The sequence below is a fragment of the Equus quagga genome, chromosome 10 (assembly GCF_021613505.1).
Source record: "Equus quagga isolate Etosha38 chromosome 10, UCLA_HA_Equagga_1.0, whole genome shotgun sequence".
Classification (NCBI taxonomy): Eukaryota; Metazoa; Chordata; class Mammalia; order Perissodactyla; family Equidae; genus Equus; species Equus quagga.
This window is the reverse complement of record NC_060276.1, coordinates 84,734,808-84,751,109: the sequence shown is the minus strand read 5'-3', so window position 1 is coordinate 84,751,109 and position 16,302 is coordinate 84,734,808. Positions and strand designations below refer to the sequence as shown.

The window sequence follows — 16,302 nt, the reverse complement described above, 5'->3', positions numbered from 1 at the left end:
GAAAGGGGCCGTGAAAGCTTAGTTGTCTCTCGCCGCAGCCCAGGAACCTCCCCGCCGCCCTCTCTGGCACTCGGCGGGTCGAGGCTCCTGCTGGAAGGCACGCGCGCCGCGGAAGCCGCGGGGAACCCACCTGGAGCCGGGCGCTGCGGCGGGTGCGGGAGCAAAAGGGGGCGGGGCCTCGGGACGCGCGGCGCTGGCTGTGGCGCCCAGCCCGCCAGAAGAGCGCGCGGCGGGCGGACGGCGGGGAGCCAGTCGGGTAGGGCGAGCGCGGCCGGCGGGTTGGGGGGAGTGAGTGGGGGGAGGGAGGAAGGGGAAGAGGCGGAGCGTGGGAGCGCACAGTGTCAGGAATACAATAGTGCTCGGCGCCGCTTCAGCCGCCGCCGCCGCCGCCCAACCGCCTGCCCAGCGCGGAGGCCTGACGGGCCCGGCGGGCGGGAGCCGAGGGCGGGAGCTGCGGCGCAGGGGGCGGCCCCGGCGGGTCGGGCGGGGGCGGGGGCGGGGAGGAGATTAGGGGGCAGGTGCGAGGGAGGGGAGAGAAGAAAGCGAGCGGTTAGGGGGCGGGTACCTCCCCTGCTGGACTCGCCCGGCACGTTGCCGGGCTCGAGCGTGGAGCCGGGAAGGCGCCGCGACGAGCCACGCGAAGGTAGGCGCCCCTGAGGGGGCCGCGGCGCGCCGCCCGGGCGGTGGGAGTGGCGGCCGCAGGGAGTCGGAGCGGGCGTCCCGGTCAGCCTCGCAGCGCGCTGCCGGGTCGCTGGCTCCGAGTCGCGGTCGCCTCGGGCGTGCGCGGCGGCTGCGGGCTGCGGGCGTGTGTGGGCTGAGGTGAAGTGCCCGGCGGCCCCGGTGCCGGCCGGGGCAGGGCCGGGGGCCGCGCGGGGGTCGGGGGCGGTCGCCCGGGCTCGAGGCAGCTCCGCTCGGGCAGCGACTGAGCGCCATAACTGCTCCGGCTCTTCCCTCCGGTGCCCCCTCCCGGCGCCCCCTCCGCCCGTGCTCTGCCGGGTCCCGGGGCTCCCGGCGTCAGCCCCGCGGCGGGAGGACCTGCCCCGCGGGCCGCCTGGGGCCGGATGCTCCGGGGAGCGCGGGCGCGCCCGGGCTGTTTGCAGGGCGGGGGGCGGGAAGGACCGAGTGCCTGCGGAGGAGGGCCGGCGGTGCGGGGAGCGGCGAGGCCCCCGGCGAGCGGGGCGCCCCGCGGGCTGACGAACTTTCCCTCCCCCTGCCGTCATTGTTCGGGCGCTGCCGCTCGGGGCCGCCGCTGCCGCCGGGCGCCGGGCGCTCCGGGGGGTGGGAAAAGCAGTAGGGCTTTGCGAGTCTTACGGGAAAAATTTCCCACCGCTGGGCACGGCAAAGTTAACTTTTCTCCAGCGGTCGAGTTGGTGTTATTCCCTTCGCCGTGGGGCAATCGATGAAAAAGAAAAGCAGAAGAGAGCCTCCCTCCAATCTTTACCTCTCGCTTTTCAGAGCCCCGGCGTCGGCTCTGAAGTCTGGCTTTAAATTGCACGGGGCAACCTGCGTTTATTGCGAGGAGGAAAGGGGGGCGGGATCTCGAATGAGTGATCATAACAGGGGCATGTGAAGGCGTGTTTAAAAGTTGGTATCATTGTGTAGCCCCGGGACGTATGTAGCTCCTAGGCTTTTGGCAAGAAACTTGTTTGGCCGCTTCTCTGGCTTATCTGAGTTGCAAGGAAATCCATGGCCTCAGATGTGCACGAGGGTTTTTTTTTTCCATGTGAGATCCGTTTATCTGTGAAGTTGAGGAGCAGATTCCCCACGCCCCTCCCGCCGCCGGCTGATTGTATAAGAAATCAAAACCGTGTTGATGGTGATTCCAGTGGCCTGGAGGGGAAGGCGGCCTCATTCCCTGTATTCAGTCTGATAAAGATAACTGCTTCTCTCTAAACTCGGAAAGTAATGGAAAATAATTTAGGTAAAAACTGGTTGCACAACATCTTGGCTTAGTTTAAGCAACCCAGAATCCACTTTCCCAGAGTGGTTTTCTTAAATACATTCCCTGCAGCCACTTCTTGTCAGCCTGGGAGTTGGGGGGTGGGGGATGAGAAAGGAGTCAGCTTGAACAAAGTTTTGTGTTTTTATTTAATTTAATACTTTCATAACATCTGTAAACAATGGGAATGTGGATCCTGGCCTCTGTACCCTTTGAATAGTGTAGTTCTCATACTTTTATAGCTTCATGTGATTACTCTCCGGATAAGTGAAAATACTTTTTTTTTCTTTTTTGTTTAGCCTAGGAGTATTCTACCTCCATAACATATCATTTTCTTTTTCATTTAAAGTGAGCTCTGAGCTTAAATACTTGAGCCCTGAAAGGATAATACCTCTCTTCAAAGGGTAAGAGGTTTACACGAGATCCTTGGGAAGTGCTTCTCAGCGGTAGCTACTACCATCATTGCCACCTTTTCTTCAGCTGTGCTCTTCTCTACAGTTTTGTTTGCTAGAGAAGAGCTCTTAACCCAATATTGTTGCCTTGAAACAGTTCCTTGCGTTCTTCATCCGGTCACTTCTGGAATACTCAGGAGTGCAGGTCTGGTTCTAGAATCCGCACTTTCTGTCTCCCTCTTCTCTGAGTCACGTTGCTGTGCCTTGGCAGTGTGGTAAATGCCCTCTCGCCTGTGAATCTTGGTCGCAGGTAGGGGAAGGTGGAGAAGGGCCTCCCACTGCTCCCTGAAGTGTTTGTGTTCAGCTGGGAGCCAGGAGTGACTTGGAAGCAGCCTTAGGGGTGCCTGTGACCCACCTTCTGGCCTGTAGAGGAGGTTCCCAGGCTCAGGACAGGCGGTGCTGCAGGGCTCTCAACATAGGTGAAAAGTATGAGTTAAGAAATTTTCAAGAACAAAAAATGGGGACCGGCCTGGTGGCGCAGCGGTTAAGTTCGCACGCTCCGCTTCTTGGCGGCCTAGAGTTCACGGGTTCGGATCCCGGGTGCGGACATGGCACTGCTTGGCACACCATGCTATGGTAGGCGTCCCACATATAAAGTAGGGGAAGATGGTCACGGATGTTAGCTCAGGGTCAGGCTTCCTCAGCAAAAAGAGGAGGACTGGCAGTAGTTAGCTCAGGGCTAGTCTTCCTCAAAAAAAAAAAGAACAAAGGATGTTGAAGGTTTGTAGGTCGCATGATCCTCTCCTTTGATAATGCTTGTCTTTTCTCTCCCTTCTGTTCCACCAACCGTAACAACCCATTTCTCCCCTAAGCTGTGCAAAGCCATTTCTTCTTTTTGCCCACTACTTTGAGGGCTGGCTAGAACTAGGCAAGTATTTTGGGGGAACTGGGGGAGGCAGGAGGCATCGGGTGTTCGTGAAGATGTGGCATTACAGAGGGCCCTTGTAAGCCTTCATCAGGAATACAGACGTTGAACGTTATCATAGGTCATAATGCACCTCCCTCCTCATGGAGCTTATACAAAACAGCAGTTGAGGAAGGTAGAGCTCATATGCTGGCTTACATTAAGAAAATCTCTCATCAGGGGATAACTTTCTATGACCTTTACTTTCCTCACCTTATAGGTGAGGGCTGGGTGTTGGGTGACACCCATCTGGCACTCTCCTGAAATGGCTAATATGGGGACACTTGAATGGTTTACAAGTTTCTACTTATTGTTCCGGCTACAGTGGCTGGGAAAGCCGAAGCATTCTGGTTTGTCGGGTGAGGAGGATCTAGGATGAGTGGGTAGAAGTGATGAATGAATAAAAGGCTGCTAGCAAGTGGTCTTTACAGACCAAGTAACCACTGCTTTGAGTTTTCTGTTTCTGGAACCTTTGTGACTCCCTTCTAGTTATTTTTCCCTCCTCCCGTAGGGCTCTCCATAGACAATAGCAGCAAAGCTCTTACCATCAGAGCTGCCTCTGTGCTCCTCTTGGGGGACAGGAGGGTCCTGGGGAGAATTTGACCCCCTAGCTAAGCTTAGGAAAAGGAAAGTAAAAACTCAGAGGGCAGCCAAGTGAAGAAAGCGGGAAAATCGTTCTAGGGCTTTGATCAATAGGAAATACCTATGCGTTTGTTAATACTCTTCAAGCAGTAAGTAATTTAATCTCTGCCAGAACCCAGAAGCTATGGCTGAAGGCTGCTACTCAAGGAGCTCTTCGTCCCTTGATATTGGCTGATAGGCAAGGAAACCCGAGCCTGGAGTATGTTTTTTTTGAACAACTGACGAGAATATGATATCATCATAGCCAGTACACTAGACCTTGTGTGTTGGAATCTCCTGGGAAAATTATTGTTGTTATTCTTTTTTAGATTTTAAAACCTTTTTACTTTGATATAATAGTATTACAAAAAAGTTGAATAGTACAAAGAACTCCCGTATTCTGTTTACCTAAGATCACCATTTATTAACAGTTTGCTCCAATTTGCTCTTTTTGGTTCTTTTTCTGAACCCTTTGAGAGTAACCAATGAGAGATTGGTATTTGTCAAGGACTTCCTGTCATGAAGGATGGTTCAGGTGTAGCTGTGGGATCTAACAGAACACTGGTGGTGATACAGGGCCCCAGAGGTAGAGTAAGGTCTACCTATAGCTGTGAAGCATGCATTTGTAACTCACATGTAATCTCTAGAGCTAGATATAGAAATCATTATCAATTGTAAAAGTGGTTGAGATAGGCTCCCCTTTTGTCATCATTCTTGTCGGATTTGTTCCTAACTATGCCAAACTTTAATACTGTTATGAAAATCAACTCTGCCACTCCCTAACTTTGTAGCCATAATATATTCTCCAACATTTTCATTTAATTCATTCAGCAAACATGTATTGAATGCCTCCTGTTTGCTAGGGGTATAAGAGGTGAAGGATATTCATCTCCTTAACAGTTCAACATCCAGTGGAAAGGAAGTAAGGAAATTTACCATCACAGTCAGGGGGAAGAATATTCGCTGAAAGGGTTTACAGGGGGTGATTAGAACACCAGGCTGGTTAAGGATCTGAAGAGTAGATACTTGGGAGTCCTTTGGGATGTACGTAAATGTGGAGATCCATCTTCTCAGTCTTGCTGCCCTTAGATGGCAAGGTTCACGAGTTAGGGAGGCCTTTGTTGTCGTACACCTGGCACAGGCTATGGGGTCAGGCCAGCTTGGATTCTAATCTACTCTTGATCTTGCCCAGTTACTTAACTTCTCTATGCCTCAGTATCTTTGTTTGCCAAACCATGTCTCTGATGTAATAATTAATTGAGGTAATAATTGCTCTGTGAACATTGACTTCATCTTCCCCTCCAAAAATGCAGTATGTGGGGAAATAGCATGAAAAGTGTTAGGTATTAAGCTTGGAACTAAGGTGGTGTTTCTAATTTTTCTACAAATAAATATCTAATTACTAACTGTACTAGGAGCTATGATGGAGATCATTATATGGGATAATAACAGTGACAACAGCAATGATTTGTTAACCATTTCCTGTCTGCCCAGCACTGTGCTAAGTATTTAACATAGGGTGTCTCTCTGAGGTGTGAGGCTCAGGGAGGTGAAGCAAAGGTAACTTGCCCAAGGTCACACAGCAAGTAAGAGGTAGAACGCTTCTGTGAGGGAGACCAGCAAGGTACCCTGGAGCCTGAAGGATGAGCAGAAATAAGCAAGGTAAAAGTCAGCGAGAAGGGATCGCCCGGCAGAGGAAACAGCAGGTGTTGTGAGGGCACTGAGGTGGGAGAGAGATGTGGAAAGGATCCACAGAGGTTTGGCTAGGACCTGGGGAAAGAGAAGAAGTAGGCAGAGGAAGATTGACAGGGCCTTAGGGGACCTTGTTAAGGAGCTTGTGTTTTATTCCAAGGGCAATGGGAGGCTGCTGAAAGGTGTTTTTCACCTTTTCTTAAACTGTATGACGTGTGTGTGTGTGTGTTTAATCCAGAAAAGCATCTAGTGAGGCCTGAACAAAAGTGGCTTGAGAAAGCCATTTCCCCTTCAGTATTCCACTTTGTGATCCAATAGAGGCAATGTTTCTGGCCCAAATGTGTAGATCTTAAGCAGTTTTTACTGCCTTCCATTAACATGGCTAAAAAGAGTTGCTGTGATGCTGGAAGAAGCTGGTTTTGCAGAATGCTTCTAGAAGGAGGTTTAATTAGGCTCATATGTCTGATGCTTTTTAGGCTGTGTTAAGGGAGCTCTTTCAGCTTTCACTGAGCCCTGTGAAATGGGGAAAAAAGTAGAATTGGGAGAAAAAGTAATTCCTGGAAACCTGAGTTGTTGTTCAGTGTTAGAAATGTTGAGTATAAGACCTTGGTTTAAATATATCATGGTAAAGATGCTTCAGTGACTAAATGGAAATTTTTTATGTTTTTTTGTTTTTTTGGTGTGTGCCATCTGTGATGGCAGACAGCACATTTGTGAGAATCTGGGAAGACTTAGGCATTTTTTCAATACTTATATATTTATTCTCATCCAGGTACTGTAGGTTTTTCAGTTTGAAACTATTTCTTACATGCAGAGTAAACTTCATGGGAGGAAGACAAGTGTTCTCTTACCCTTTCTGTACGTACTGGACCACAAACATTTACTCTGAGGTAGCTGTGTTAATTAGCTTTTTTGGCAGGGAGGGTTCTTAGCTGGTGGCTGGATGATCTAGGACGGCCTTGCTCACACATCTGGTGGTTGGCAGGCTGATTGGTCAAAGAGGCTCTAAGGTGGGATGGCTCATCTCCACTCCAAGTGGTCTCTTCTCCAGCTGGCTAGTCTGGACTTGTTAACATGGTGTTCTCAAAGGCACAAAAAGGAGCAAGTGAGAGCAAGCACCGGTACACAAGCACTTCTCCAGTGTTTGCTTATGTCACATTTGATATTGTCCCATCAGCCAAAGCACTGAAGTGCTTTCATGGCCAAGCCTAGAGTTATTGTGGGAGGGGACCATCCAAAGGTGTAGCTACGAGGAGATGTGAAAAAATTGGGGGCCATTGTTGCAGTGATGCATAGTAATTATTAACGAATGTAACCTCTTTTCCTTTGATAAATCTTGTTAAACGCTCACTTAAATGTAGTGTTTTCTTGAGACTGATATGATTGTACCACCCTTTCTACCTTTTCTTCTACTGAGTGTGGGGCTGAGTGATGATTTTTCTAGAAGGAAGCCAAAGGGAGATAGTGTGGCTCTGGACATAGATATTCTCATGGGTGGTGGCTTGACTGCTTACTGATTTTGTATGGTTATCATCAAAGGAGCCCTTGGGTTTCCCCAACCTCCTGTTCAAGCTTTATCATAAAAACTGTAGTGTATTAGGCTGTACTAGGTTTTGTAGTCAAGCAAAAAGATGGTTAATTGGGAATCCATCACTACCTGAAAGGTGAGAGAAATGTTTGCAGCTTTTCCTCATAATCTTTATGTGATTTATAGTTGTTACCTAACAGAAGTCGTCCTTATTTGGGCATTGTGATAAGGACGAAGGATTCTCTGTAGATACATTTTATTTGGTCAAGATTTTAAAACTCTCCTTGTGACTGCAGTGAAGAATTCAGTATGGTGCTGTGAAGCGAGTGGCCAGTGACCAGCAGTTTGGGGCATCAGCCTTTGGCCTTTGCTCGTGAAGATTTCAGAAGTAAGACCTTTCACGTAACTGAAATAGGCTTTACAACCAGCTTGTGGCCTGATGTATATTACATGAAAATGCAACTGGACCTTAGGAAGCATGTGTGGGCAACTGAGTAGAAGGCTCATTTTGTAAATCTTAGAGCTGTACGTACATTCCTCCAGAAAATTGCTTGGTGTTAGAAGCTCAGCTTCCCTTCTTTCCTCCTAGGGTAAAAATTAAAAATGAAAAATCCCTGACATTTTAAAAGTCAGTGACTTGGAAATAGCCATCAGAATTATAAATGCACATATCATTTGACCCAGCAAACACTTCCAGGAATTTATTCAACAAATATTTGCATATTACTTGAAGTATCGCTTGTAATAGCAAAAGATAATATCCTAAGTATTGGTCAAGGCTTGGTTATACAGTAGAATATTACACTGATACTGTATAATCTTCAAGATGTATGAAATGAAAAAAGTCAAGAAACAGAGTGGTGTGTTTGTATGCTACCATTTGTGTGAGATAGATAGTGGGGCATTAATATATACATTTTCACTTACATAGATATAAAATATTTCTGGAAGGATATTCAAGACACTGATAGCTTTGGGGCATACATGGCCAGGGGTAGAGGGTTGGAGGGAGACTTTTCACTGTGTAAACCTTTATATATACCTTTTGAATTTTAAGCCATGTGAATATATTACCTGATTTTAAAAATTAAATGCATTTATATAAAAAGAGATGGTGGATGGTGATGTGCACTTTCATGGACTCCCACCCAAGTTGACCTGGTCAGAGCTATCTCTATTAAAAAATATATCTAGTAAGTTTTATTTCCTAGAAATGCCTTAGAATAGTGTACTTCTGAATTTTTAACTATTGTCTTGTCTTTCCAGAATGTCATATGAGGGGAATCATACAATATGTAGTCTTTTTTGGTCTGGCTTCTTTACTTGCTTCATCTATGTTATGTGAATTAATAGCCTGTTGCTTTTTATTACTGAATAGTATTCCATTGTATGGATGAACCACAGTTTATATACCTGTTGAAGGACAACTTGGCTGCTCCCAGTTTCTTGGTAATTATGAATAAAGCTCCAGTGAACATTAGCATACCAGTTTTTGTGTGAACATAAATTTTCCATTCATTTGGGTAAATACCTAGGAGTGAGATTGCTGAGTTTTTGTAAGAAACTGCTAAGCTGTCTTCCAAAGTAGTTCGACCATTTTGTATTCCCACCAGCCATGAATATGAGGTGTGTGTCAAGGTTTGTTTTTCTACACATGGATGTCTGGTAGTTTCAGAACCATTTGTTAAAAAGACTATCCTTTCTTCACTGAATTGCTTTTGCACCTGTGTCTAAAATGTGACTGTGCTTGTGTGGGTATATTTTTGGGCTCTCTTTTCTGTCGCAGTGATCTGTGTGTCTGTCATTTTGTTGTTACCACACTGTTGATTAATATAGTTTATAGTAAGTCTTGAAATCAGGCAATACGAGTACTCTTTTTTTCTTCTTTATCAGAATTCTAGTGATAAGAGAGGACATCCTTAACTTGTTCCAATCTTGGAAAGCATTCTATCTCTCACCGATAAATTTGATGTTAGCTGTAGGTTTTTAAACATATAGTACCCTATTGTGCTGAAAAGAGTTACTATAGCAGGCCTGAGGCTGCTTACTCTCTTTAGAAGGCCTGCTGGCAAGATTGGCCCTTGGCTGGTGTCTGGAAATTGGCTTTTCAAACATTTTGAAAATGAAATACTATATTCTACTTTCATTTATTCCTTTTCCAATGCCCTTTGTTTCTTAATGCTAATCCAAGTTCCCACCTTAATCATAATCTCTGTCTGAAGAATTTTCCTTTAACATTTCTTTTATGCCAGGTCTTCTGACAGTAAATTCTTTGTTTTTGTTTGTCTGAGAAAGTCTTCATTTTTTCTTCACTTTTGAAGGACGTTTTCGTGGGATATAGAATTCTGAGTTGACCATTTTTTTCCTCTTTCAAGGTGTTACTCCACTGTTTCCTTGCTTATGTGGTTTTTGATAAGTTTGCCATAATTCTTATCCTTGTTCCTCTAACGTTAGTGTGTCTTTTTTTTCCCTCTGGCTGCCTTTGAGCTATTTGTTTTTGCTTAGGTGTGGCTTTTTAATTTTTTCATATTTATCCTCCTCAGAGTTCTCTGAGCTTCTTGTATCTGTGATTTGTTGTCTGTCACTAATTTTGGAAAGTTCTCAGCCATTATTTCTTCAAATAATTCTTGTGCCCTGTTTTGTTTTGTTTTTTTTCCTTCTCCTTCTGGGATTCCAGTTACAAGGATGTTATACTGTTTGATATTGTCTCTCAGTTCTTGTATGCTATGTTCTATTTTTTACACTCTTTTGTCTCTTTTAATTTTAATTTTCATTGACCTGATCAGTAAGCTTGATCTTCATGCTCACTGATTCTTTCCTTGGCTTTGTCAAGTCTACTGTTGAGCATGTTGTTTTTTTACTGTGTTTTTTATTTCTAGCATTTTCATTTGATTCTTTCTTACAGTTTCTGTCTCTTTGCTGAAATTATCCATCTGGTCTTGCATATTGTCTACCTTTTCCGTTAGAGTCTTTAGCATATTAATCATAATTTTTTAAAATTTCATTTCTGATAATCCTACATCCATGTCATACTGAGTCTGGATCTGATGATTGCTTTGTCACTTAGAATATTTGCTTGCCTTTTTATCATGCCTCATAAACATGTTGAAAGCTGAACATGGGCAGGAGATACTGAGGTAAATATTGGATATGTTTGGAGAACACAGGTTACCTTCTGCTAGGCCTTTAGTGTTGAGATTTGAGTTAATCTAGTCAGGAGTCGGCTTGTGTTTGACGTTTGTTTTTGCTCTGGGCACCAGAGATTTCTAATGCCTCTAGTGATACCTTCTTTTTGACTCCTGCTTGGCTTTGGGTTTTGCCTTTGTGCTGTTTCCCGAGAGCTGTCTCTTGCAACCCTCCCAGTTGTATTCCAGTGTTCCTAACCTCGTAGCTGGTTTGCCAGATGGTGGTTCGTGGGGGAGGGGAGAGTTCTCTCATGATTTGATTAGGCCTCAGACTTAGGCAGGTACTGGATCCTGGGTCTTGAGTGTGCCCTTCACAAGATTTCCTGCCCCTCCTCCAGGGCTGGAGCTTTTTCTTTTTCCTTTCCCACAGCTGCAGTGAGTATCCACCAGTGTCCTCAAGCCATGGGTTTTAAGCCCTTCCCCCTGCAGATTAAGGCTTTTGTGCTTTACTGGAGATAAGGAAAGAAGTTTGGGTGGATTTCACAGTGGGTACTGTTTTCCTCGGCCAACCAGCACCACAGTGGAAGCTTCCTCTGGGATTTTTCCCTGATCCTCCCTGTAAGAGCCTGGTGGAATTCCCTTAGGGAAAACTGGTAAGAGAATGAGAATCTCCTCCCCTCATCACATGGAGCCCAGGAGCTGCATAGTCTCATGATCCCAAACTCTGGCCTCAAGCAATGTGTCAGAATTTCTAGTTTCATCTTCCTCCCAGCTTAGTGCTTGGATCCTGTATCTGCCTGCAGGCACCTGTGTCTTCAGATATTGAGATGGTGGTTTGCCCTGTGACCTCGGTTCTCTAATAGATCCAAGAAGAGTCATTAATTTTCAGTGTAGCTTCTTTCTTGTTGTAAGGGTGGAAATGGTGGCTTCCCAGTGCTTTACATGTCTGAGCTGAAACCTGAATCCTCAAGTTTTAATCTATATAAATGTCTAATGCAATGCATGGCCCATAGAAACCCAGTACAGGTTAGATTTTCCCCTTATTTTTCTTTTTCTCACCCCCTTGAATTTTACGGTTTTATGGCTAGGGAGCCAGGAATAATTGATTCTGGTTTGAGTTATGCCTATTTGGAGTTTTAAACACCTCTACACCATTGGCAGTATCTTATATGTTTGTCTTGCTCTCTTCCGAAATTCTGTGTCTGCCTTTGTAATTATTGAGCACATCATCAGTACTCAGTAATAATTTGCCTCATTCAAAATTAGAGCATGATTTAGTCTTTCTAGATTATAGGTTTTGTTAGTGACCATGTGTTTGTCATTTTTATTCCTCACATTTACAGGTGCAATTCAGTTTAGCAAATATTTGTTGAGTGCCCACTATGCTGTGAGTGAGGCACTAGGTGTTGCATAGAATACAAACAAGCCTGACCTGGTAAGTGGAGTAACCAAGGGGTTCCTGAAGGCAATGGAAGCCTTGTGGATGGAAGGATACTGCAACTTGGGAAATATCTCCGATTCAATCCAGAAGGATTTTTTAATTTCTGTTTTTTTTTAAGATTTTATTTTTTCTTTTTCTCCCCAAAGCCCTCCAGTACATAGTTGTATATTTTTAGTTGTGGGTCCTTCTAGTTGTGGCATGTGGGATGCCGCCTCAGCATGACCTGACGAGCGGTGCCATGTCCACACCCAGGATCCAAACCGGCGAAACCCTGAGCCACCGAAGCAGAGTGCAGGAACTTAACCAGTCAGCCATGGGGCCAGCCCCATAAAATTCTCTTTTTGATTATACCAGAGATACATGAATGCCTTCTAATAAAAATTGAAAAATTGTAGAAAGAGCCGTAGTTCTCCATGACATCCTCATTTCATCACATTCTCCTTCCCAGGGTTGATTTTGGTTACTTTTTTGTGTATGTGTGTGAGGAAGATTGGCCCTGAGCTAACATCTGTTGCCAGTCTTCCTCTTTTTGCTTGAGGAAGATTGTCGCTGAGCTAACAACTGTGCCAGTCTTCCTCTATTTTATGTGGGACGCCGCCACAGCGTGGCTTGACAAGCTGCGCTGGGTCTGCACCCGGGATCCGAACCTTTGAACCCCAGACCACCGAAGCAAAGCACGCGAGCTTAACCATTACACCACTGGGCCAGCCCCTGATTACTTATTTTTGTTTTGCTATGCAAATTGCTATATCAAATATCATGCCATCTAGTAATTTACTGAAATACTTTTATTTTTAAGAGAATAAGCACTCAAATTCATTTAACTTTTAAGGAATAGGAATATTTATTTAAAGAGATACTGTCATCATTTAGTTTGGATGTGTAGCCTGATAATGGTTCTTTGCTTCACATTATAGTGTAACTCTTTTAATTTTTAAATCTGAAAGCTATTGTTAGTAATAGGTAGAATGGTAAAAGTCCACTGTGAGTAAATGAGAAATAACAGAAGTTAGTACTCGCCAAAAAGAAGCTGAACTATATTGCCTTTTTCTTTAATTATCATACAGTAAAATTAACTTTTCTGAGGTGTGTATAGTTCTGTGGATTTTGACGCATGTATAGATCTGTGTAACTACCACCACAATTAAGGTGAAAACCAGTTCCATCACCCCAAAGAACTCCTATGTGCTATCTCTTTAGTTATACTCTCTTCCCACCCCAACCCCTGGCAGCCACTAATCTGTGCTCCATCACTATAGTTTTGTCACTTTGAGGTGACACATAAATGGAGTCAGACTATATGCAGTCTTTTGAGTGTTGCTTTTTTTCACTTAGCATAATGCTTTTGAGATTCATCCAAGTTATGTGTATCAATAGTTTGTTCCTTTTTTACTGTTGAGTAGTATTCCGTTGTATGAGTCTACCACGTTTAGATTATTAACAGTTTTGGTGATTATAAGTAGAGCTGCTATAAAAATTCATGTGCAAGTGTTTGTGTGCACATACGTTTGTATTTCTCTAGGGTAAATACCTGAGATCAAGATTGCTAGAATCATACTACCGTTCATAGTAAAACTCGTTAGCTAGTTTGAATGCTAGAATGGATAGAGTAGCAGAGACTCAAGTTGTTTGAATCCTCCTTTTGCTTCTTACTAGCTTTGCAGCTTTGAGTGAGATTAACCTCTGTGTGACCCAGTTTCCTCATTTGTAAAATGAAGTTAATAATAACAACCACTGGAATTGTTGTGTGGAATTAATGGCATATTAAGGATAAAATGCTGAGCAATGTCTGACGTGCCAAATTTTTTATTATTATTATCTCATGTTTAATAGAGCCTTTTCTTGTCAGAAACATTCATCTTTGATTGATTAAAGTGGAGAAATTAAGTAATCCATAAGTGTGGTGTGTTTCGTAGGCAAGCCTTCAAAGCATGCTGTCTAGAGGGGAAATTTCAAAAGTTGTCTTTGGGGCCGGCCCAGTGGCGTTGTGGTTCACATGCTCTGCTTTGGTGGCCTGGGGTTCGTGGGTTCAGATCCCAGGTGTGTACCTGCACACCACTCATCAAGCCATGCTGTGGTGGTGTCCCACATACAAAATAGAGGAAGATTGGCACAGATGTTAGCTCAGGGACAGTCTTCCTCAAGCAAAAAGAGGAAGGTTGGCAACAGATGTTAGCTCAGGGCCAATCTTCCTCACCAAAAAAAAAAAAGAAAAAAAGTTGTCCTTGATGGTAAAAACATTTAAGGACGTAGACGTATGAGAGTCCTATATAACATCCAAAGTTTGGACCAGGTGCCCAATTTTGATGGTTTTACTTGCCCCCCCCCCCAACATTAAAGAATCATGTTCCCCAAAAATTTATACTTCATAAAGAAGCTGCAAAAAGTAGCTCCGAATCAACTAACGCTCAGTGAGTGCTTGCTATATACCAAGCCCCAGGCTAGTGTATAAACCTGAGTATCTCCCCACAAAATAAGTAATTTAGATAGTCACTAAATGTTATTTTTGTACTTTTTTTAAATAAAGCTAACTGTTGAGACACTGAGGCGTGATTTCTTGGAGCCCCCATGATGTGAACCATCTACAATTTCTCAGATCCTATTTTAAAGCACTTCTTTTTATAGGCAACCTCCCCAGTTTTGAGGAGCACATTGAGGGGAGAATTGCAAAAACTCAGCATGCCCACTCAAATCTTTCCTTAGAGCACTGTGTCATTAGGAAATGCAGTGCAGGCCCCTTTCTTGCGTAGCTGCTCTGTAGTATGGTCTCACTCAGTCTGAGCAAGCCTCAAGGGCAGAGGGGTTGTGTTTCCCCCTGGAGACCGTCTCCCTATGCTATGAAGTGTGCACAAAGGGGTACCCATTCATCTACTAGACAGTGGATGAAACCCCATATGTGCAAAGGGGAACCTAAATGTCCTTTCTTATCTTGTCTGTTATAGTTCAGTTGTTTTATAATATTTTCATGTGACACAGTCTATCAGCTGAGGACCATTCTTCACCTGGGATTTCAGGGGAACTGTGTGGAACAAGAAGTCTTGAACACGCAGTCTGGGATGTCATCTCTGAACTGTTTCCTCACTGCCTCCCCTTCCCTAGTACCACCAACAGTTCAACACCAAGTTTAACTGGAGCCTTTCCTCACAACTGGAACATCCTTCCGTCTCTGCCCTGCCAGTCCTGCTTGGGCTAGTTCTTCCAAATTCTAGCTCAGCAAGAGGCTCTTCCCTGTCCCCGAACCCCCGCTCGTTTGGATGCCATCCCCTACACCGTGCTCCCTCATTAAGTCCTGTCTTTTCTATTCACTTTGGTACCTAATGCCATACTTCCTTACTTGGTGACCTATTTTGTGTACAGATAGCCTCAAGGTTTTACAACTAGGTTGCCGCTCCCAGAGTGTAGGAAACCCTCAAATTCTTTACATTCTGTCTCCCACAAATACCTGAAATAGAATTGCTGCCTGCTGTTTAATTAACAAACTAAACATCAATTCTCATATTATATTTAAAAAATTATTTGTAACATATTCTAATGGCCACATAAATCCTGTGGAAAGCAGTAGTTTGGAAAAGAAATATGCATTTTGCAGACTGTCAAAAGAAAACTGGTGTTGTGCCATGCTGCCACTGTGAAAAGTGTGGCATGCAGCCTGCCTGGGCAAAGCATAGCTTCACAGTGTAGATTACAGTCAAAACTGCAGGCAGCTTTTCCCTGGCTCCCTCATAGTTTCTAGCCTGCCCCATGATTCCTTGCCCACTTACAATGTTAGAGAGAGCGTTAGGAATTTTTTCTTTTCAAATATAGGCAAGAGTTTGACTGTAAATAGTTGTATCCTATTTGTCTCATATAAAACTCACATCTTATATGGGAGAGGGGTGTGTGTGTGTGTATTATGAGCATAAATTTAGCTCTCTCTAGGATAACCAATTTAAATTCAGGATAAACATTTTTTATACTTCTAAATAAATCTATGTATAAAAGCTCTAATTATGCACTTTAGCCCCTTGAGGAGAATCCATGTAGGCACTTACCTTTAGGGAAACCATCTCTAGGCTGCTTTCTTGCCGTGAACACCGTGCCTCTAAACTCCAGGTCCAACTCAGCTTTCTTCCAGACTGCTGTCCATAAAGTGCAGGCTCTAAAGGCATCTTCCCTATACTACCATCCCTATCCTGGTCACTAGGCCACCACTGACCCCTGACTGCTCAATGCTTAGTAGGTAGTGTCTCTACTCCTGAGATCCTGACAGTTAAAGCCCCCCACCCCAATTGTATCCTTCCTCACCATCCTTACCTCTAACTTCCCAAATCCTCTTCTCTGCCCACTCCACCCAGGCATGTATTCACTAGAGTTTAAATATTCTGTGAGTCATCTGCTACTCTGTACTGCCCTGCCTGAAGTTCTCCACATTCCTCTGGGTTTGTTCCATACTGCACGTTCCTCAGGACCCAGTCAAAAGCTCATCTTTGTCACCTCAGTGGTTCCTACCATCTCTGAAGGCCCACAGAACTAAATGTGCTCCACACTCATTTTCCCAGATGGGATGGTACGATAGAGTGCTTAATGGCCACAAAGTCCTTTCATCTTTGTATGTACACCC

At 44.6% G+C, this 16,302-nt stretch overlaps 1 protein-coding gene across 6 annotated transcripts in view; it reads left to right on the top strand.

Moving 5' to 3' along the window:
• The first annotated feature begins 244 nt into the window (after positions 1 to 244).
• JADE3 (jade family PHD finger 3) overlaps positions 245 to 16,302 on the top strand; it is a 136,056-nt gene continuing 119,998 nt past the window's right edge. For 4 of the 6 annotated variants that reach the window (XR_006890394.1, XR_006890395.1, XR_006890393.1 and 1 more), the window contains exon 1: positions 529 to 643. The gene's annotated coding sequence lies outside the window, so the exon portion shown is untranslated. Of the gene's footprint in view, positions 257 to 528; positions 644 to 16,302 lie in introns of those variants that run through there. The other 2 variants (XM_046674070.1, XM_046674069.1) reach the window with 2 other exon arrangements.